Raw genomic sequence first — 24,235 nt, forward strand, 5'->3', positions numbered from 1 at the left:
TATCTGAGCTCAAAAAAATCCACTTTGATATTCAATATATAATCTTTCTTGATAAACCTTGTAAAGGGAACAGTTTGTATATCAAATGGTAAAAGTGGCTTGCTTTAATTAGGGGCATTATTTCACAGTGTTTTGGCAAGCTGCCTGCGATGTATGTGTGTACGCAATTATGAGATCAGGAAAAGAAAGAGAACTCTTTTGATAATTTAAATCCATTGCTCCCCCTATACGATCACTTTCTGTGGGATCTAGGCTCTATCCAAGCCAATGTTCAATTAACACTAATATGGAAACTGGCTTCTATCGCTGCTGCAGTTCAGTCCACAGAGTGTGCAATAATAACCTAGAACAGAATTTTGGTGACCGAGGCAAAGCCAAATGCCAAGCCTGAATTATGATAGTTCTGCAGACAAGCCCTCTCACATTACCGCAAACGTTTTGTGGATGATAGCTGGAGTGTTTTCAATTATGACTCACATCATTTCATCTCCTTGAGTTATCTTCTCTGAACATCAAGTGGATATTCATATGGTATGTACATTTATGATTGTTGTGACCATCCTGTCCTTCCTTGGTAGGATAATCTCGGGTTTGTGTCTTACTTAAGGGTTTTTAGCATGCTTACTGAATTTTAAGGAATTTAAGCAATATAGTAGACACAGCATTTGGGATTTTGGTTTCTACTTAAAAGGCAGTCTGTTCCTTTGATATGTGTTACTTATGCCTTTACTTGATACTGGAAAATCTCAGAGTCAGGATCTAACTTAAAATGTATTTGAGAGACTGATGTAGTTACACTTAAATTAAATCTGATACTTAAAAGAGAATCTGCATACAGAGAAATTTGGTCCATGACTTGCTGTATGGTGAGGTAGGGGTGTGTGGGTGTGTGTGTGATCAATTTTACATAGCTAGAGAATAGTGTTATACTTAAAGTAGGTTGAGATGGCTTACTCTATACCCAGGAGTTATAATCATGTTCCCAATCAGCTATGAGGTTTTTTTTTTTTTTTTTAAAAAGACAATGTTTTATTGATAAAATGTCTGCTTAAAGGGTCCAAATTTATTTCATATATATAATCTTTCATGTTAAGATAAGCATAAGTTCTGGTGGCAGTCAAGTATATATGCTTAGTTATAGCAACAGAGTTGTTCATATTTGTTTCAAGGCCGAGTGTTGGATCTTTTATAAATAGTATTTTTTGTGGTTAGCTAATATTTTATTATAGATCTAGCCTGCTGTGTTTTTCCACTAGAGTGCTTGTATGTTTTGCTCACTAAATCTTCATATCTTTGTCCTAAAGCTTTATAATTTTTACTCCTTTTACTCCATCTTTCCACATCTTTTGAATGATTTTGCATATCACCACTGATACCAGCATCTAAAACAGTAGGCCCTTCCCTCTCTATTTGAAATCTGTGTGCCAACCTAAGAACTAATGTAACTGTAGTAGAATTGGTGTTCAAACTATCAAAATCATAGGTCATCAGAAACAAGTTACACAGGATTCTATCCAGATGGGTCTGTGTCAAAATATTTAGCTAGAATGTGAGGATAAAATGATTGATATTTTCCTCAGTGGTAATTTTCAAAATGATTGATTGGCTAAACAATATATTAAATCAGACTAATGTATATGAGATATGCATATCAACATTTATTACATACTTTCATATTATAATATATTCATATAAATGGAAGGCAACACTATTCTAAAATATAGCTATGGAATAAAGCTGTGTGGTACACTATGGTTACAGATCTGTATACAGTAAACTACTGGATTTGATATGCTTATCAATATTGTCATAAGACAGTGATGATAACTTATGATTTCTATTAAATAGTTTTGAAGATAAAGAGTTTAATCATTTTAGATATGTGGTCTTGGAGAATCCTGGTTTCTTTAAGCATCAGTTTGATGTGGTGTCAAATGCATAGCCAAACTGTAGCAGTCTTTCTAAAGCTCAAGATTTTACTGTAACTCAAAGAGTAATTAAGTCATAATATTGTTACTGTAAAATAATGAGGCATTACTTACAAACAAAACCCAATAATGGGCATGCTTCACATGCCCCTTAGTCCTTTACTTACTGCCTAAAAGTAACTGATGTAGTGAGCTGGCTTTGTGTTGTTTCAGGATTTCCAAAAGTATTATTGAAACTCTGGCTCATGTGTGGTATATGTCTTTTGTGAGGAGCTGAATATAAAAATCATGTGAAGCTATTTGTAAATATAGTTGTTCATATAATTACTTATGCAAATAAGATTTTGTGGCAAAGCTTTTAGTTGCTATTGTACTGACGGCATACATTGTCAGTATCTTCAAGCATACCTTCATAATAACGGAGTCACACTGAGAGAAATGTTTTATATCCCAACCATGGCAATTATTGTTATTGATAATTTTCTCTGTTGATATATTCCAGACTATCTGGATAATCAGAAGTAGTTAAACTATTTTCAATGGTACGCATATGTATTTTTATTTATCTACCAACAAACCCCTGATTTTGTAATTTAGAAGAGTTCAGTTTTACATGAGATGTTTTCCTTAAGGTTGTGTGAAAATCAAAGCTTATTTTGACTTAGATTAAATGACTGTATTCTGTGTTTCTCAACACACACAACAAAACTTAATTTCCTAAAACACACTAAAAATAGAGTATGATGTTCTTATGCCCACTTCCCATTCCCCTTCACTTCTCTGTATCACAAATTTTTCCTCCGTGCCAGATGTGCTGGAAATTATCAGTCCTTGTCCCAAGCGTCTTTTTAATATTTTCACGTAGTCCTCAAGCTCTGATAAACAGTTGCTTAAAGTGAGTTTGTATGCACATGCTTACTCAGGAGTTGGAAAGACATATTAATACAAAGGAAAACCTCAGTGTTTGAGTTTTCAATTTCATTATGATGCCAATTCCTGGATGCCTGTTTTACTTGTTAATCATAGAAGTGTGTGTTAACACAGCTCATCTCTCATTTGACTATTTTTCAGTTAATCTGTATTGTTAGCCATATTGCAGGTAAGGTGATAAAAAATATTTCCACTCTCTTTAGTGAGAATAATTACTTTTTGATGTCGTCAAATTGAATTTCTCTTCCCCAGTAAACATAAACAGGGTGACCATGATACCATATATGACATCATGAAACAATACAGCTACCTCAAGTTTGGTACTTTCTGACCACTAATGAGCAAACTATACTTACAAAAGTTGGCGCATGTGCTGAATTTTCCACAAAGGTGCATTTCATAGGCGTGTTTGTGTTGACTTGAATTACAAAAGCCTACCCCTTCCTGTCATATCCTAAGGGTTGCAAAAATTGGAGGATGGAGGTACACTCAGTTAACATTCTAATTTTTAACATTGACCATAGAGTCCTTTTTCCTGGAGAGAGGGTTAAAGAAAACAAAAGATAAGTAGAGACAATGAAACAGATGCATGTTCTTGATACGGGACATCACTAAAGTTGTTGATGAGACTGCAGGATTGAGAGCTACAAAGACTATGGAAATAGGAGTTGGGAAGATCTGATGTTACTGATAGGAAGAAAATGGTAAAGGAGTCCTACTATTACTTCAATCTAAGACATGAGCCTTGAAATGTGTACTGTTCTCTGTGTCACGTGATCTTTGATTCTCAAGGTACCATAGCTACAGTGGTTAATTTACAAATTCTAAGGCCAGACTTACTAACTCATTGACGGTGGGCATAATATGCAACTTTCTCTGTGTTGGTTTTATCATCTGTAAAACTGGGATGGAAACAATAGTACCTAATCTATAAACTTGTTTGGGAGATTAAATTAGACAAAATGTGCAGAGCCCTTAGAATAGTGTCAGGAAGTGAGGTATCACTGTGTAATTCATTGATTCTTACTTGTTAAAAGCACAAAGCTTTGGGGAAAACTTTTGTTTTGACTCCAGGTATTTTGGAATCCATGCTATGATCATGTAATGTGTCAGATAGGAGAAAGCATGTTGACAATCTTTTTATAATAGATAATCATAAACTTGAAAATACCTATAGTGGGACTTCCCTGGTGGTGCAGTGATTAAGAATCTGCCTGCCAGTGCCGAGGACACAGGTTCGATCCCTGGTCCGGGAAGATGCCACATGCCGCAGAACAACTAAGCCTGTGCACCACAACTACTGAGCCTGTGCTCTAGAGACCACGCACTGCAACTGCTGAACCCTGAACCCTGTGCGTTCTAGGGCCTGCGCTCTGCAACTACTGAAGTCGCGTGCCTAGAGCCCCGTGCTGCATAACAAGAGAAGCCACGGCAGTGAGAAACCTGCGCACCGCAACAAAGAATGGCCCCCGTTCGCCGCAACTAGAGAAAGACCGCGCACAGCAATGAAGACCCAACGCAGACCAAAAAAAAAAAAAAAAAAGAAAAGAAAAAAACAACCTATGGTTATTTCTGAATCTGTTTTACAAATTTCAGTTTTGAGTCATCAGCAAAATACTACTTTAGTACTATTACTACTAATCATAATAACAAAATCATAAAATCAGTGGTGCTTAGCACTGATTGCTTAGCAGTTTTGGGGAAAAATTCTGATAAAAGCCATGGGGTTTTTAGCAAAAAAGACACTGAAAATATGTAATAAATATGCCTCATTTTTTTTTAATTTTAGAAGTCTCTTTGAACTCACTGAATTATATCCTTCTACCTCAGGCTAAGAACTTCTGAATACGAGATAATCTCATGAGATATTTGGATACATAATTACACTTGTTTGCTTCGGCCAAGTTCAACTCCTTGACAGAAATAATACCTGATTACAACTGCATTATTAGAAAATGCTTAAGTAATATAGAATATGTTATTTTTAAGATGTGAAATTGTAAGATCATTGATGATGGAGTTACTCTCTGGGTATAATATCAGCTGTTTTAATGTTAAACATACAGATTTGAAAAAAGAGAAGCTACTTAGAATTTATCCATATTCTCTAAAGCCAAGCACAAGAAATAGCTTTCACACATTGATGCATCAGGCTGATGAGCCAGAACTCATGTAACCTTAGATCTAACTGTTGATTACATTCTCGGAGGCACTCCTGGCTCCAGAATGCTGCCTTAGAGACCACCATGTCTCCCCAGTGACTTGGCATATCTGTAAAAGGATAAAAGACTGGAGTAGAAAGTTGGGACAAGGAGGTGTTATTCTCTCCTGCTCTCATAATGTAGCCAATAAGTTTAGATTGCTTTCACAGAATTGCAAGACTAACTGGATCCACCAGAAAAAAAAAAAAATTCTACTGGGCTCCTTAGAAAAAAAAAGTAAAGAAAATCAGGAGTATCTGAGTAAATTAAGGATGAATAAATTGCCCACTTTTCAGCTAAAATACAGTTATCGCCAGTGCTTTGTAATCTCCAGTTACTTCTCAAGTCAAAATCACCTTTCCTCAAATTAGAGACAACAAATGAGTCTGTGCCAATCATGCTAGTTTGTATACAGTAATTATGCCTCTTACCCTAGTACTGCTTACTAATACAGGCTGAGTACACAGCGTGCATATGCAACACCACACATGAACTGCTGAAGACTTTGCAGCAATAGTGAAATGCCAGGCTCCATTTCCAGGAAGCCAGAAGGGTTTTCTCATAAGTGAAGTTTTCAAACAGGCAGCAGAACACTTGGCACATGATTTTTCTGATTATAACAGGCTATATCCAAAGCTAAAAGAAAAATAATCCTGAAATTCAATGCTGATTAAGGGAGTACAACAGAGTGAGATTACCAGATAAGTTTTTACTCAATGGAATTCTATTTTCCTACCTTGGACAATTCAGTTCACCTCTTTCCTGTATTATTTAGTAATCTTCCTAGGAGACACTAAGAGAATAATCATTTATAAGAGTTTAAGAAAATAATTTATCAAATATCTAGCACTGATTATTATCCAAAATGCCAATTATATTATTTTGGCCATAAACAGTGAGCTACAAATACATGAATAGAATTCAACTTCTGTTCTCCTCGTTTGGCATTATGTGTCACATCAGGTAAATTGCCACGTCCAAGACTGAATTTCAGATGAATCATAACTGTGTCTGCAGCTAAGCTTGGGGATTGTATTATGCTGATGGATATTTCCCTTCCATGGATGGCATTCACTTAATTAGAGGGGGTGCTGTGTACGGAGTTTGCCCTCATATTCTGAGGTCAGTATTTTTTTTAAAAGTCTAAAACTTGTTGACGCCACCTTTTCTGCTTGCACTGTGATTTTAGTTGGTGCAATACCAGTCATGGTTTCAAACTTTTTAAAAAGATAACCATTGCTATACATGAAAGTTATACTTTCGGTATGTACAAGAGAGAAGAGAAGAGCAGATCTAGTTGAAGAGTCAGATACTGGACGGAGAATCCTACCTTTTCGCTCCATCTCCTTCCAAGTTCTTGAGGGGCTGAAAACAGCTAACAGATAATTATCTTCTTTTCTTACTGTAACCTAAACTGACAGAAGCAGAGGATTCTCCCCCATTCACTCACTGAAAGAGTAAAAGACTTTAACTGTTCAGACAGAATAGCTAACAAGCTGTCATTCACTTTCTCTCACATCAGTGCTGTCTCCTGGTGTTTTACCTGTAATACATTCCTAAAATTTCCTCAGCAGCTCGAGTCTAAAGCGCACACTGGAACTCACATCGAAACACAGCTTACACACCAAGTGAGCAGATTCTATGACTTACACATCAGAAAACCCTGTATGGAGGCAAGAAGGAAAGCAACAAACAAATTCTGTTTTCACTCATCTGCACATTATATTACCCTAACTTTTACCGTTTCCAAATAATATGCAGATGGAAAATTAGGCAACTGTTAGGGCTGTTGTGATGGCAGGCGAAAACAGTTAAGGGATTCATTTTTCTTCCAAGAAAATCATACTTTGCCAATCCGTCTGAATTAGAGCCAAAGGATTACTTTTTATCTGGCTGTAACAAACTCTCCTTCCACCCGTCTTGAATGTGAAAAGAAACCAGCTTATTGTACTAAAAAGTACCATGCCCTCCAGGGTCAGCTACAATTGCCCAGCTTTGAAACTGGCACCGCAGCTCGTGTTTTTATAGGGGATAGGTGAACCAAGGACGAGGATGTGGTTCCTGCTTTTAAACTTCCTGTGTGAGCAGTTTCTAAATGAGCCTGAGAGCTTTAAGGTTCAGGTCTTTATGGGCCTTCCTGTGGGCACACGTATTTATTGGATTTTTGAAAACAAGAAGGTCCTCTGTTCTCCAGGATGAGGAAAAGGCTCTCACAGGAAATGATAGAGGCAGTGCTATAATTTATGACACCTCTGTCTCCCCCAAGGAAGTCCTCCTGAGAGCCTAATAAGGCACTCGGATTACAATGATGAGCAAGGATAGGAGAACTGAAATAAGGTGAATCACCTTATAAGGTGTGTCAGCTCGTATTCTGGACACATAGGTGCCGGTGATAGGACTGTTCCAGGCAGGAGTAGATTCATGAAACTCACAAGTACCTCTTTCTGCCCACCTCCAACACTTAAAAAGCTGTTAGAATCATGTTGCAGTACTGGATGCCTATATGTGTATGTGCACGTGCCAGCATTCATTGCTAGCTCCTGTTCACTAAATGTACACTTAGTACATTTTCCAGTATTAATGAAAGTGAGGAGTCATAGAATTTTGAAAGATGCTTTCCAAAGTCTGAATCAGATAAGGGAAACACTTAGTGGGACTTGGAAACAAATAAGAAAGATAAACGAGCCTACATTTCCATGTTGTCAGTTCGGGAGTTTGAGAACACGTCTAAAAACGGTGCTATTGCCAGGAAAGAAGCCTAGTAATAAATAGCTTTAATTGTCATGTTACATGAGAAAATGTAAAGTTAGGGTAATTATCCCTGAGGGAGTCACCTCATGAAATCCTGAGCCGTGGCATCTCCAACCAGATGATCGCTCCTTGAAGGACACAGCTATTTGACGGGTCCCTCTTACGGGGAAGTTGTAGGGATGTGGGAAACTTAAATGCTTTTTTCCTTTCTGTATAAAAGTGGTTTAAGCTACACATTTTGACTTGGCAGACAAGGTTCATGATGTTGATTTTAGATCTACTTGGGGGGAAATAATAAGAATCAGTGCATTCACCAGTGGATACAAGAATTCTTCCAGATTATTTAAAGCTATGAGAGGGCTCATAGCTTACGGCTGGAAAGAGCTTAGAGTTTTAAAAACTCATTTCCAGCATAGTCACAGCTATCAGTGCTTCTTGGTTTTTTGGGGGTTTTTTTTTTTTTTGGAAACAGGGATTGAACCCAACTTTTTTATATTTTCAAGCTTCACTAAAAGATATTGTGGAGTGTGATTAAGGAGACCTATAGAAGTTGCCAATCAGATATTCGTCTTAATGGAGATACTCAGGCTTACTTGCTTGCTTTCCAGTAACTTATCTGTAACATACACACATAAATGGACAAGTCAAGAAATAAAGTAACACCAACACCCAGAAGGACTTATAATACCTTCTTCCAGTCACTTAGACGACCTCCTCCCCCAATCCCATCTAGATTCCCAGTACTATTAGATTAGTTTCGTCAGTTTAAACTTTTATATAAATGGAATCATAAGAGCCATATTTTTTTTATATTTGACATCTGTTGTGCTACATTTTGTGGGTGAGATTCTTTTATGTTGTTGCACTTAACACTAGTTAGTTTAATTTTATTATTGGAAATTATTCCGTTGAATGAATATGCCACAGTTCTTTTATCCAATTCTACTATTGATGGATTTGGGGTTATTTTCAGTCAAGGTTAGTATGAACAATGCTGCTATACAGTTTCGTATACACAGTTTTTGGTAATCACATATATATATTTCTCTCGAGTCTCCATTAAAATTGGAAATCTAGGTAACAGGGATTATGTGTATTTAGCCTTCGTAGGCACTGCCAAACAATCTTTCAACATGGATATAAAACTTACACTCCTAACGCGGGAGAGTTCCAGTTTCTCCATATCCTTGCCAACACTTGGTAGCTTGGCTCTTTTAGCCTTTCTGATTGCTGTGCAGTATAATTCTGGGGGCTTTGTGTTTGTTTTTGTTGTTTTTTACAAGCAGGAGACCACTTTTACTGCTTGTTTAGACAGGCAGTGTGGGCGGGGCAGGAAGGGCAGGGGCCTTTCCTTGACAATAGAGGTGCCCTCGGCACATGTGCCCACGTTGCCAAGGAAAGGCATCTTCCTGCAGCAGGTGCAGAGTTGGTCCATCCAGCAGGTTGCTTCATGCTGCAGGGGTGAGTAGGGCCTGTATGAGGTAAAGGCCATTCAGTGGTTGAGCACTTAACCTAGGGAGGCCATGCCAAGGTCAGATACACACAAGAGATGCCCTGAGAAGAAGGTGAGGTTTTGGCAGGTGTGGAGGATGTTCCCAAACTGAGCATTGAATAGGACCTAGGTGATGCAAGTCGGCTCCTCCTGTTCCTTCTTCCAGGCACACAGCACCTGCCTGGACTTCACCTCCTGGAAGGTCTACCTATGCTCCAGCAGTCCCATGAGTGCAACTTCAGGGTCTGTGAGCACAGGTCCTGTTCTGTGTTGTGTTGATGATGTGGATCTCGTATTCCAGCTTGGGCATGATGGCATCACTGCACCAGTCGTCCTGGGGTATGAAATCTTCCAGGTTACTGTTGAGGTGTTCTCCAAAGTAAAGCATGCAGAGGCCATCCTATTCCATCAGACCAGGAAGTCCAACAGGCTTCCCTGTGGAAGGATCCTGTCTTTTCCAGGTGGGTGATATGGTCCCACTGGACTAAGCCCTTTTGATTGAGTTTTCTGCAATACTGTGCTGGTTGGTGAAAAAAGCTGGACTTGTGCACTTGGAGGATAACCTCATTGAAGGGTTGACCAATCAAGACCCACCATATGATACATCTCCATGTCTACGAAGCTGAAGGGACTGTTGGTGATGAGGAACAGCTGTTTCCCATGGGCCACCAGGTGGCTCAGGATAGCAATATTTACTTCATTTTGGGGATGTACTTCTCTAGGTCCCCACTCAATCCGCTGGTATATGAGGTCATGTCTTGTGTGGCATCTTGAATGACCTCCATCGCATCCTTGTATTGGTACACTTGGTCAAACTCCAGATCATGAGCCAGGAAGTGGTCTACCATGCAGAACAGTGACCTCTCTGGCAGTAGAAGATGTCCATGAAATGTATGATGGAGGGAACTTCGCTGTCCACCTGGTACAGGGGGTATGCTGGGTGCCCCCAAACAGGTGGATCACTTCCTCTTCCTGCAGAGTTGGAGGACCCTCGAGGCATTCCCCAGTTGCATATAATGGAAGGCATCATTCTTCATCTGAATACTCTTCTGAATGTCATAGTGGAGTCCCCAAAGGCAAACTAGAGGTTGTAGTCATACTTCTGAATCCCTTCTGAGCATTTGTACTGCTCAATCAGGATGTCATGTGCAGCACTGTAGATCGCTAGGTGCAATGCAGCTGTGTTCTGGGCCAGCATCTCTTCATAGTGAGAGCTATAGACCCTGACATCACTCATGTTCATCTCATTACTGGCATAGACAGCTGCCAGGTTCAGGGACTGCTGACCTTGCTGGGCGAGGGGGGTGCAGGAGGCCCTGCACCAGTTTCCGTATGTCCTGATAATAGCCTCCAGGTGTGCTCTGAGCTTGTCTCCTTGAGTGGTGGCAAAGCATGCACTACCCTGATCCCAAAGCCAAGAAAAGTGCCTCCCTGTTTCCTGTCAAGACACCTCCAGTCTGCTGTTACAGTACCCTAGTATTTCCCATTAGCTCATGAGTAAACCCTGGATGCTTCCAGTGACTCCTGATAGCAATGCTATCACCAGTTCTGATGCCTCCAGGTCACCTGCTACCATAGTCGGTGCCTCCTAAAAGGGAAAGAATTTTTTTTCCTCAGGAAGACATTGGGTAACAAAATAATTATTTTTTGTTTCAATTATTTTTTTCTTTTTTAAAATTGAGATATCCCTGACATATAACAATGTTAGTTTCAAGTATACAACTTAATGCTTTGACATGTGTATACTATCCTATGAAAAGATCAGCACAGTAAGTATAGTTAGCATCCATAACATACAGTTAACCCCCCTGACCTATTTTGCCCCCCCCAACTCCCTTACCCTCTGGTAACCACTACTTTGTTCTCTGTATCTATGAATTTGTTTTTGTTTTATTTTATTTATTAGTTGGTTTTATTGTTGCTGTTGTTTTAGATTCCACATATGAGTAAAATCATGCAGTATTTATTTGTCTTTCTCTAGCTGACTTATTTCACCTAACATACTATCTTCAAGGTCCCTCCATGATGTCACAAACAGCAGGATTTCATTTTTTTATGGCAGAGTAGTAGTCCATTGTGTTTGTGTGTGTGTGTGTGTATATATATATATATATATGTATATGTACGTGTATATACAGTATGTATGTGTGTGTATACACATATAAAATGTCACATCTTCTTTGTCCATTCAACCATCAATGTACTTAGGTTGTTTCCATATATTGGCTATTGCAAATAATGCTGTAATGAACACAGGGGTGCATTTATCTTTTTGAATTAGTGTTTTTGTCTTCTTCAGATAAATAGAAATGGAATAGCTAGGTCGTACGGTGGTTTTGTTCTTAAATTTTTTTAAGATTCTACATACTGTTTTCCACTCTGGCTGCGTCAATTTACATTCCCATTAACAGTGCACATCTTCTACATTCTCACCAGTATATATTAGCTCTTGTCCTTTTGATGGTAGCCATTCTAACAGATGTGAGGTGATACCTCATTGTGATTTTGGTTTGCATTTCCTTGATTAGCAGTATTGAGTACCTTTTACCTACCTGTTGGCCATTTGTATGTTTTCTTTGGAAAAATGTCTATTCAGATCCTCTACCCATTTTAAAATCAGATTGTTGGATTTTTAATATTGAGTTTTATTAGTTTATTTTGTATATTAACCTCTTAATAGATACATGACTTGCAAATATTTTCTCCCATTTAGTAGGTTGCATTTCCATTTTGATGATGGTTTCCTTTGCTGTACAGAGGCTTTTTACTTTGATATAGTCCCACTTATTTATTTTTGATTTTGTTACCCTTGCCTTTGGAGTCAGATCCACAAAAGCCTTCTAATACCAATGTCAGTGAGGTTACCAAGTACATTTTCTTCCAGGAATTTTATGGTTTCAGGTCTTACATTCAAGTCTTTAATCTAGTTTAATTTTTGCACATGGCATAAGATAGTGGTCAAATTTTATTCTTTTGCATGTGGCTGTCCAGTTTTCCCAGAACCATTTATTGAAAAGACTTTCTCCATTGTATATTCTTGGCTTTTCATCATAAATTTATTATCCATGTATGTGTGGGTTTATGTATGGTCTCGAGATTGTGTTCCATTCATCTATGTGTCTTTTTTCATGCCAGTATCACACTGTTTTAATTATTTTTTGTTGGTTTTGTTTTGTGTTTTTCTTTGTTTTATTTTAAATAGCCCACATTCCTTGTACCAACTTTAGAAGCTACAACAAAATATTAACAAGTCAATGATTTTTATTTTCGTAATTTTGCTTACATATGTATTTTATGATACCTTCCTCAAATAGAACCATACTATTCATATTGTTCTATAATATTTTTTACTTAACGTAGCATCACAGTGCTTTAATTAATGTAACTTTGTAGTATAGTTTGACATCAGAGAGCATGATATTTCTAGCTTTATTGTTCTCTCTCAAGATTACTTAGGCTATTTATTTTTTTGTTTTTATATGTGTGTGTGTGTGTGTGGCTGTATACAAATATTAGAATTATATACTTGCGTTGTGTGAAATGTGCCATTGACACCATGCACATTTACGGATTGCATTGAATCTATAGATGGCCTTGGGTAGTATGAACGTTTTAACAGTATTAATCTTTCCATCCCATGAGCATGAAATTTCTTTGCATTTATTTGTGTCATCTTCAATTTCTTTCATAGTGTTTTACGGTTTCAGTGTCCAGGTCTTTCACCTCTTTGGTTAAATTTTGCTAAGTTATTTTATTCTTTATGATGTATTTGTATATGGGATTGTCTTCTCAATTATTCTTTCTGATAGTTCAACATTAATGTATAGAAATGCCATAGATTTCTGTATATTGACTTTGTATCCTGTGACTTTACTGAATTCGTTTATTAGTTGTAACAATTTTTTGGTGGAGTCTTCAGGGTTTTCTGTACATAGTATCATGATATAAAAAAGTAACAGTAACAAAGATATTGGCCTAAAAAAAAAAGATATTGGCCTGTAATTTTCTTTTCTTATAGTATCCTTGTCTTGTTTTTGTATCAGGGTTATGCTGGCCTTGTAAAATGAGTTTGGAAGTTTTTCCTTGTCTTCTATTTTTTGGAAGAGTTTGAGAAGGGTTGGTATTAATTCTCTTTTAAAGTTTTGGTAGAATTGACCAGTGAAGTCATTTGTTCCTGGACTATTGTTTGTTGGGAGGAAAAATTGTTATTTTAAATTTTGGTTTTTGTTTTGTTGTTTCTTTTTCCTCCAGTAAATTTTCTCCAAAGCACTGAGACACAAGTCACTGGAGATCAGCTGAACAAATATATTGCCTTTATGCTTTTAGCAAAGGGAACTATCTTTTTTAAAGCTTTCATTATCAATAGTGTTTCTGTCTTCCCATGAATTATCATATGTCCTGGTGAGCTTTGTAGAGTGCTCATAAATAAGCTCCTGGAAGACGCCTATAAACATATCTAGACATATGGAATCTTAGTGGCAAAATAGCTTACGATAAAAGAGGGAGAGTCGCACATTCTCACTGTCCCCATCTTAAGTACACACATACAAGTGTAATATATTTGTACATAAAACATTGTTCTGACTTTCTAAAGAATAGAAGAGAAAAAGAAATTATTTAGGGCTATATGTGAATGCATCCACAAATTCCTACCAGGTTTTATAACACCAGACTATCAGTTTTCTCATAATAAAAGCTGTTCTATCTCTTGCAAAGTTCTTTCAAAGTTCAAATGAAATAACAACCATAAACCTCATTGCTTACCATGGAGGGGGAATATAAAATACAGAAAACTCAGCAGTAAAATTATGTCTCTACAATTCGTGCTGACAGCATGAACCAAGTTATGCAAATCATTGTTCACTTACAATGACTTTACACCTCTATTTATTTAGCACATATTACATCACCACAAAAGGCTGGAGCCTGAGCATTAAGTCTTTAACCAAGAGAAAAAGGGTCAAGAACAAAAATCTGTGTCGTGCCAGTGTTTCCACTGATTGGGTGACATTAATTCATTCATGCATTCAACAAGATAGCTTTGAGCACAATATGTTAAGGCATTATTTTTAAACACTTGCTAATTAACCTCTCTGAACTGCAGATTCTTCCTCCATATAGTGAGAGAAAGGGAACTGGTCTGGTCCAGAAGTGTGCTATCTATTAAGTTCTAAATTCTTTGATAAGAAATAGGCAACTGGGAGAACATACACTCAAACCAAGCCAACTCTAGAGAGAACACATATTTAGAAGGCACTAAAGAGAAGCATGTGATATGAATGGCATTCCAAAGATAATAGCTTTTACTGAGAACGATATTTTAGACATTTACATGATTTCTTATTAAATGTGGAAATTCATGCATCCCACACATCTGCAATTCCTGACTTTTCTTCATATATAATTGGAGACAATAATACAATATTTGATGGCCTAAATTTCCTGGAGGATTATAAAAAAGCTTCTTTGTTTTCCGTAGATACTCAATCTGTGAGCCACTTAGCACCCCACTAGGGTGATGCACGTGGACTCCTCAATTTGGCAGCTATCTTATTATACCTATCTTGATTTTTTTTAAAGCAGTTTGTCAGGATTGGGTATAAATTATGACAAATGTTATATGGATCTGTTCCTTCAGGTTGTGTCCTCATGTAGAATTTAACCAATCAGCTGTGCCTCCCCTCAGTAGTGGTTATCTTTGATGACTTAATACAGTTGGGCTTTAGCTTCACAAGATGTATGTCTCTCAAAACTATCATGTAAATGACTAAAGAAATCCTGTTTTGAGATACCACAGGGTTATTATGTACCACATGGACTATTTCAAAGGATGGCTTATATCATTCTCTCCATAGATTGTCCACAGGGGAAATATGCAGGTTGTATAATAGTGCTTTCCGCCCTTCTTTCACCCTGGGACTTAACCAGATCCATGTGTTTAGTGAGATCTGTAAGAAGAAACAGGCTCACACTATTTCATGCCTATAGGGGATAGAACCTAGTTTAAAATATATTTATTAGGACAGGAACATCCACTAGTTACCAATTAAAAGAATCCGGGCAGAAAGTGTGATTAAATGGGAAATTCTGGGTCTTTGCCAAAGCTAAATAGCATTTTGGGGGATAATATTTTGCATCTGCACGGGAATATGTTATTTTCAAAATATTTTGTAAATGCTATCTCAAGTAATTGCTAACATTCAATTTTATAGATAATTAGAGAATATATAATAAAAACAATAAAACAAGAACAGGTGGACTTTCTATGTGCCGCTCTATTTTGTGTGTATTATAAATCATAATTTATTTAATCCTCTCTATTACTCTGTCAGGTATAATTTATGTCTCTATTTTATACCTAAATAAAAAGAAGCAAAGAGATTAAATAACTTGTCCAAGGAAACAAATTTAGGAAATGGCGGGGCCAGGCATTCTGCTAATGTCACATCAATGACAGTTCAACTAGGCTAACGTCCTTTAGCTCTTTCGACAAACATGTTAATTCAAATAAGTCTAAGATTAAAAAAGAAAGACAGGGACTCCCCTGGTGGCGCAGTGGTTAAGACTCCGTGCTCCCAATGTAGGGGCCCCGGGTTCTATCCCTGGTCAGGGAACTAGATCCCACATGCCTGCCGCAACTAAGAGTTCACATGCCACAACTAAGGAGCCCATGAGCTGCAACTAGGGAGCCTGCCTGTTGCAAGTAAGACCCGGTGCAACCAAAGGAAAAACAAAACAAAACAATTCAGCAATCTTGAGCTATCAATTAAAGTGAAAAATAAATGAGCAGTATATTGGTTTAATGTGTTTTTTATCCCTGGTAATGATCACTTTAATTACACTTATCAAAATGTCCATAAGTGTTTTGAGTTTTTGATAGTCACTGAAAACACCTGATAGAGATTTAAGACTATACACTATAGAATTAACTAAGACTAGTTAATTCTATAGTGTAATTAACTAGAAAGTAGCTGAATGGACAAGGACCATATTTCCCTTATGTCTGCCTCAGGCCATCGTACTGGTTCTCACAAATAAAATGTGACCCAAGGTGATAGAAAAGAAGTTAGATTTTCTCTAGGCTTTCTTCTGCCATCTGCCTGTTTGAACATAATGACCAGGGCAATTGTGGAAACCTTTTGAGGATGCAGTAGGAGTCTGCAATATCCATTTTGAATTTCCATGCATGTAATGTTTTAGGATTATAACTTTGGGCATTGTTTATTTAACAATTTCCTTACCTTATATGAATGCCTATTCAATGAGTTACAATTTTAAAAGCAAAAAAATAAACAAAAAAATTATATAATTTTATATGTATTTTTGTATGGCAATATTGGGGAAATGAGTTTGTAGTTTCTTACCATTCTGAACTTCTGAGATTTTCCTCATTTTCCCACCAGCCCAGAGATGCAATTAAAGAGAAATTTTGGGGGTGGGGAAAGATCCATGGATCCTTCTGTTTACTTCTAAAAAAGAAAATGAGAAACATAATTTCAAATTAGCAGATAAGCATAAAAAAATAAAATTCAAATAAATGACAAAATAAGTATAAAACAAACAGAAAAAAATCAAAGAATAAATTCTAATATTTCACTCGTTGCAAGAAATTTAAATGTCTAAAAAGGACTTCTGTATCTAGCAATTTGGAACACTGTATATCCAGAAAAAACTTTCCCAATAAAGTATTTAAGGAAATACTGACTGTGGAGAATTCTTGACAAATGGCTTAATCTTTTTAAATTTTCACATCAAAACAGTAAAATTATTTAGCAAAAACAAAACTCATGGACAATATTTACAATAAAACTAGGCAGCAAGTTATTCCTATGGATCCCCAAATACAAGTAGGTTTAATTTTTAGGAAGACCAAAAGCCTGCATGGCACTCATATCTGTGAGGCAGAAAACAAAGAAGCTACAAGGTACCTGCCATGCCTGAAAGTGATAGATGTCACCCTGGGCCAACTTGAAAACAACAGCTGAAATGAGGAGGAGATTTGCTTTGTTGGTGAGCACAATGACTGCACAGTAACCACTAAAAAGCTAGGTGTTTCTAGCCATTCAAAACTCCCCGGACTGACTAGCCAGGGCTCCCTGCCAGGCCAAAGCTACACACAGAGGAGAAACTGCTGAGTGCAATCAAAATTAAGCAAGGTATGGACAGCGACAGAAAAAAAGAAAATGACCAGATAAAGTGGCGTTGAGTTAAGAGACCCATAAAATTTCAGAAAGCATGACAGTATTTTTTTTTAACACTCTTAGAAAATAAGAGCACTTTTAAGTTAGAAAAGTCTCTGAACCATGCCTCCTCTTAAAACATCAGAAAAACTATTTTCCATAAAAATAAGTAACAGATCATTGTCAAGGTCAAATTCCATACATTTATTATAAGACAAAAAGGTAATAAGGTGAAGAATAACATCCCCACAGAAAATGAAAAGTTTAAGATGAGTTTTAAACCACCTTATATCATTTGGAAATGAAAGAGCAACATAAATGAGAATTAAAGTAAGGCAGAAATATGGTGATACAACTCAAGAAATAACTAAAAGAAAAGAAAAATTACTTAATAAATGGCATCTTAATTAGAAGAAACACAAGTAAATAAATAGAAAATGACTTGTGAAATTTACATTAAGAGGACAATTATAAAAACCAAAAAGAACAATAAAAGGATTCAATAAAAAGTGTTCGTTATTGAAGATAGGCAAGGAAGATAAAAAAAGAGACACAATAGAACTTTCTGAACAAATCCAAAGCATGGAAAAAGAACAAATAGAAAAGAAAAAATGATAGCTTAAGAAATATTTCCTGTCATTAAAAAAATGGAAATTTGTACTGATGCCTGCTGGGTACCTATGAATTTTGATCCAGAATGATCAAACCCAGGAAATATTCTATTAAAATTTTTGGACTTAATAAAATTATTATAAACAAAAACTCATTTGGGTATCAAGACAAAAAAGGTACATGAACTAGAAAATTAGATTATCATTAGACTTTCAACAGCAGTGCTTTTTGTAAGAAAAATAGAGTAACATATTCAATATACTCAAGAAAATTTTTTAAATGTGAGTCAGTGTAAAATCCAGCAGAACTGACTTCCAGTATGAAGACATAAAGTTTTCTCAACACGGAAGAACTCAGGAAATTTTGTTCCCTTGATCCTTCTAGAGAAATCTACCGGAGAATGATCTTCAGACAACCAAAATGGCTATAAAGGCATCGACATGAGGAGGATGGAGAACATTAAACAGAATTACTTATAGACTTAAAATTGAAGAAGGGTTAAACATGAAATAGAACAGTATGTAATGACCATATGCTCAGGTATTATTGGTATAAAGCAATTATTAAAACTGGAGGAGGGCGTCCCTGGTAGTGCAGTGGTTGAGAGTCCGCCTGCCGATGCAGGGGACGCGGGGTTCGTGCTCCGGTCCGGGAAGATCCCACATGCCGCGGAGCGGCTGGGCCCGTGAGCCATGGCCGCTGAGCCTGCGCGTCCGGAGCCTGTGCTCCGCAACGGGAGAGGCCACAGCAGTGAGAGGCCCGCGTACCGCAAAAAACAAACAAGCAAAAAACTGGGGGAAGTTGGGAAAGCATATGTAAAATGTTAAACTGTTCTCAGTAATTGTGTATATACTAAAAGTGTTAATATCATTCTTCTGATAATATGTGTATAAAGTGGGAAAAATTTAAGTAATGCTATGGACTATATACATTTTACTATGTCATGTTCCCTAGAGAATTTGAATTCTCAGTGTAAAAGAAAGCAGTTATGAATGTAATATAGAACATGATATAGAAAAAGTCTGGTGGTCCTAAATTTGAATGGAAGTATCAGTAAGACCTCACGAAGCATAATGTCTCTTAAAAGTGCCTGTCTATCTCTATCTATTTATCATCTATCGTCAACATATATTCTTAGTTCAGTCCACTGAGGAGGCCTGAAAAGAATGGCCAGCCTAGTACCAGTGAGAGTCCTTACTACACAGATAGGGGTCTTAATTACTTTTTCTATTAAATAAAAGGAGTGCCTTTTAGACAAGTGACCAGTTCCAATTCTGGAGCAGAAAATGTCCAAGGAAAGCTTGGAACACGGTGTCACATAGGATAATGACAAAGATATCAAAGACACATCAAAAGGTCACATCAAAAGGATCAGGAGCTAATTTAAAAAGAATGCTCTTGCCAAAGATGGGACAATTTGAGCTTTGAAAATGATAATTACAACTGATGGTGACTAGTCATACATGTTGAGATAGATATATATTGAGGTTCTTCTTAGGTAAATTCAATTATTCAAATATTCTTTAATTTTTTTTATTCTAGAAAAATGATATCATGGAATTTGGATCTTAACTGTTGCAATGTTTAATATTGAAAGAAAGATACATTTTGTATTTTTTTAAGCTTGGGAATAAAATTGAGAAATCTTACAGGAAGAGATACTAGGATTACTCCACAGTTGCTGCCAGACTCCTCCAAATGATGACATTTGGGGTGGTTCATGAGGTTCCTTTTAAATGTCATCTTTGTGGAGATGTCCCTGATACTCTGCAGTAAGAGTTTGATCTTTCCTCCTCTAATCTTGTAACACTACCTATATTTCTCATGATGATTTCATATTATAGTTATTTATAGACATATTTTCTATATACCGTAAGAAATAATTTATTTGAGAAACAGATTCATGTCTCCTTTATCTTCATATCCTTTGTCCAGGGTCCTGTAAATAACAAAGAAGAAAAAAATCAATATTTGTCTTTTTAAGAAATCTACGTATCAGTCCTATCAATAATAATTTAAATACTTTGAAATTTGATCAGTTTAATTTCCTGTGTGCCTAGGGAATACATGTGGATAGCCTGATGTAACCAGTTGTAATATGCCAATTGTTCTGAACTAAAGACTAGAAATGATTTACATCATTGTGCAAATTAAGTAAAACAACATCAGAAGAATAAAGTGACAAAAACAAAGTGACTTCAAGAAATTAACCCTGAATAATTTACTAAACATGAAAGGGTTTATGAGTCAGTTATGGCATACAAAAGAAAGGGGCACAAAATGTACAGGTCATTGCTAAGCAAGGAGTTATAAATGTTTAAAGACACCTTGTTTAAATGAAGGGATAAACTAAAGAGTTTTTTGGCACCAGGAAGAGGCTTGGAACTTCTGTTTTGCCTTGTGCTCTACGGGAAGAAAAGCTTTTCTTTCTCGCTGGATCTCTTGCATGATAACTAAGCCATAGCAAAAGGAGAGAGGGTAGGTAGAAAAAAGCAGGGATTGGAGGGCTGACCTCAGGTTACTTTAATAGTCAGAGTTAGAGAGAAACAGAGGAAGCCACCAGAAACTGAGATGGAGTGACAGGAGGAGTGTGGGGAGATCCAGGAGAGGTCATGCCCTGGAAGCAGAGGGCTGCTTCAAACGTGAGAAGATGCAAAGATTTTCAAAGGTTCCAGATGGGTCAAGGGCATCTAGGACTAGTAACTAACCGTCAGTTTTAGTAAGGAAGAGTGTGTTGGTGATCTTGTAGGTAATGAATTTGGGTGAAACTATAGGGCAGAGGCCAAATTGGATATAGTTCAGAAGCAAATGAGAGGAAAAAAATTGAAGGCATGTACCTCTAGCACTTGCTGGAGAAGAATGTGAGGACAAAGGAGGCATTTTGGGGTTTGTTTTCAAGAGAAAGAGGGAGAGAGGGAGAGAAAAACTTTCAGTAAGAAATAGAAATTTCATTTTTTCAAGTGTGATTTTTGTATTTGTTTTAAAATGTGAACAATTACCCCGAAGACAGTATGGAGAAATCTTGGTTTTGAGATTATTAAGTTACTGACTCAGAGTATGATAATTAGAGGTCTGTTAATATATAAATTAATTATCTTAATAACTGACATCTTGCTACTTTCTTTAAAAAAAGATTTTTTTAAAAGAAAATTTTAATTAAAAATTTTAATTTTTAATTAAATTTTTAATAAAAATTTAATTTTTAATTTTAATTTAATTAAAAATTTTAATTTTTAATAAGATGAATGGCCATTAATGGAAAAGTCACACTTGCATACAATCTGATTTTTTAATAAAGTGCTTGGTTTCTGTGGCTTCATGTGTTTAAAAACATTCACTGAGAGTTTCTTTAAATTTTCTTAAGGGTATTTTTTTCTCTGAGTCACTGAACTATAATCTCCTTCCCTCAAGCTATGTTAGATGAGACTACATAATAAAATGTGCTGACACATATGAGTTCACTCAAAGACATGTACCATTTCCTGTTCCTTATGAATATCATATGCCAAATAACTATTCTGCTCGCCTCCAAACTGTATATACAGAGCAGGTCTGTTCCACTAACAACCTAAGAAAAGTAGTAATTAATTATAACATCATTCTTATTGTGCCAAAGGTTTATTACTACCACCTACAACCCTAAATGAAGTAATTATATACATATGTAATTTCAGTCATCATTCTTTAAATGCAATACGCTCTTCAAATGCTTGTGTGTTCTGGATTATTCACATTTCATTAAAGCGTGCAAGTCTTGCCAAAGCCTTCAACTCTTAGGAACCCCCTGGGGGATTAAAAATGGGATGAAACCAGTAAGCTCCCAGTGTTTTTCTATACTTAAAACTACATTTTCTGCCAGGGTCTGGACTATTTAATTATCATTGTTGAGCCATGAATCTACCTGAAACATTCTGCCTATAACTTCAATGAACAATGGAATTAACCAGCCTTTCTAAGGTTATTTTCTAGACGAGTGCAAATAATTATTTTATCAAAAGGTGATATTAATGAAAAGATACAAGTGTATCAAAACCTGTGCTGCTATGAAGACTAACACGGATCTTTGTTACATATTTAAATCTAAACCTCGAATGCCTATGTTCCCACACCATGCCCTGCTACCATTTCTCTATGGATAATACAAGGGTGGAAAGACAAGTATACATCATGACGATCTTCATGGATTGACTGCCTATCACGATCCAATTGATCACATAGAGACAGAGAGAAGAAAAAGACAGATATCATGACAACCCTAACCAGAGGCTTCTTGCCTGGCCTGCACGTACTTAGAGGCACATTCAGACCAAGAAAGGTATTAGTTAAACAGATTCTCAGAGTAGCAGAGCTCAGTGAGTGTCATTAAATTGAGGTTTTTAAGAACCAAGGATCCTGGGACCACTCTATTGCTTTATTGCTCTTCCAGGCTGTATGCATTTGTAGGGTGAATACAGGAAGCATTAGACTTAACAAAAATTAAAGGGTAGTTTAGTGACAGTGTTAGGCTGATAGAGCTGATACAAGATGTCACAACAATTGTAATTAAAAAGGAAACTCTATCCTATGGTCTAAGATATCCTATAAAGAAAAGAGGATGTGTTTAGTATTTTTTTAATTTATATAATTCCAAAGTTGTAGGATTGTTTCAAGCATATTGCAAAGACTCTACTATCTAATTACTATATTCTTTACTTTTTATCATTTTGTAGTAATTGCTTTCTCTCTTGCTATCTATGATATTTTTCTTAACCATTTGAAAGCAATAGAAATCATATTTTGTACCCTTAAATGCTTTAGTACCTATTTCCAAGGAACAAAGATGTAATCTTTGTTTCAACAGAGTGAAGTTGCCAAAATTACATAAATTAATATTGGTACTCTTAGCTAATTAATAGTCCATATCTAAATTTCATTCATTGTCTAATGTCTATATGCCTTTTTTCCCTCAGTAAAAATTGAATAAGTGATCACGCATTGTATTTAGCAGAAATGTCTCTTTATTTTCCTTTATTCCTCAGTTTTTCTTTGTCTCTCATGATTCTGAAAGAGCACAGGGCATTACATTTGTAAAATATCCCTCAGTTTAGATTGACTACTTCTTCACGATCAGGTTCATTCTGTATATTTCTAGCACTACAGTAATAGTGATTTTGTGCCCTTCTCAGTGCATTGCAGCAGTAAGCACATAATATCAATTTGCACCATTAATGGTAATACGAATTTTCATTACGTCATTAAAATGGAATCCACCATGTTATTACACAATAAGGTTACTGTTTTTCTTTTTGCAATTAATGTTTGTGGTGAGCTGCTTGGATGCTGTGTCATATTTTTTCATTGAACATGAATCCATTTGTTTTATCATCTACTGATGATTCATGTCTGAATCAGTTATTACTATCATTATTGTGAAATAGTGTTTTCTTCTCCCCCAAGAACTTACATATTTTTATTTCTTTAAATATAAAAAGTGAATTAATAAACATTCTCACGAAAATCGGGAGTAGCTAGAAACATTTTATTTACCCTTTATTTATTATAGTTATGAAATATTTTTACCAGCCTACTAAGAGGTAATGCAGGCATAAATGACCTACCAGAAAAGTCGGGAGATAATATCATCACTGCTTCTGGTCCATTGTGTGTAGCATAAAAAAATAACAAGGTAAACAATTTGCGAATTCTTTTAATGTAATGGTATGAAAATAGCTAGATACAATTGAAATGTAGATAAATCAATGGCTGATTGATTTATGCCCACAATAATAATGACTAGTTTTTAATAAAATAAATAAAACAATGAATACCCATAATAATAAAACAAGTAATTTCATATAGGTGAGAAAATAAATTAACAGTCCCAAACATGTGTGTATTACTTTACAAAGAATAAAATTACAAAACTTGACCAATAGATAAGGAATTATTTGAAAAACAAAGAGGTATATGTATATTTTGGAAACAAAGAGGTATATGTATATTTATGTGAAAGAATAGCTACAATTTTTAAAAGAATGATGTGGCTCTCGCTACCAAACATTATAATATAATAAAAATTAGAATAGTGTGGTGCTTGCATAAAAGTAGACAAAGGGAAAATGTAGATATCACAGAGTCTCCATTATAAATGAAACAATTATG

At 36.1% G+C, this 24,235-nt stretch overlaps 1 long non-coding RNA gene across 2 annotated transcripts in view; it reads left to right on the forward strand.

Annotated features, from left to right (window-relative positions):
* The first annotated feature begins 423 nt into the window (after positions 1-423).
* Positions 424-24,235, forward strand: part of LOC141279460 (uncharacterized) — a 506,894-nt gene continuing 483,082 nt past the window's right edge. For both annotated transcript variants that reach the window (XR_012333714.1, XR_012333716.1), the window contains exon 1: positions 424-531. This is a non-coding gene — a long non-coding RNA (uncharacterized lncRNA). The remainder of the gene's footprint in view (positions 532-24,235) is intronic.

The sequence above is a fragment of the Tursiops truncatus genome, chromosome 9 (assembly GCF_011762595.2).
Source record: "Tursiops truncatus isolate mTurTru1 chromosome 9, mTurTru1.mat.Y, whole genome shotgun sequence".
Taxonomy (NCBI): Eukaryota; Metazoa; Chordata; class Mammalia; order Artiodactyla; family Delphinidae; genus Tursiops; species Tursiops truncatus.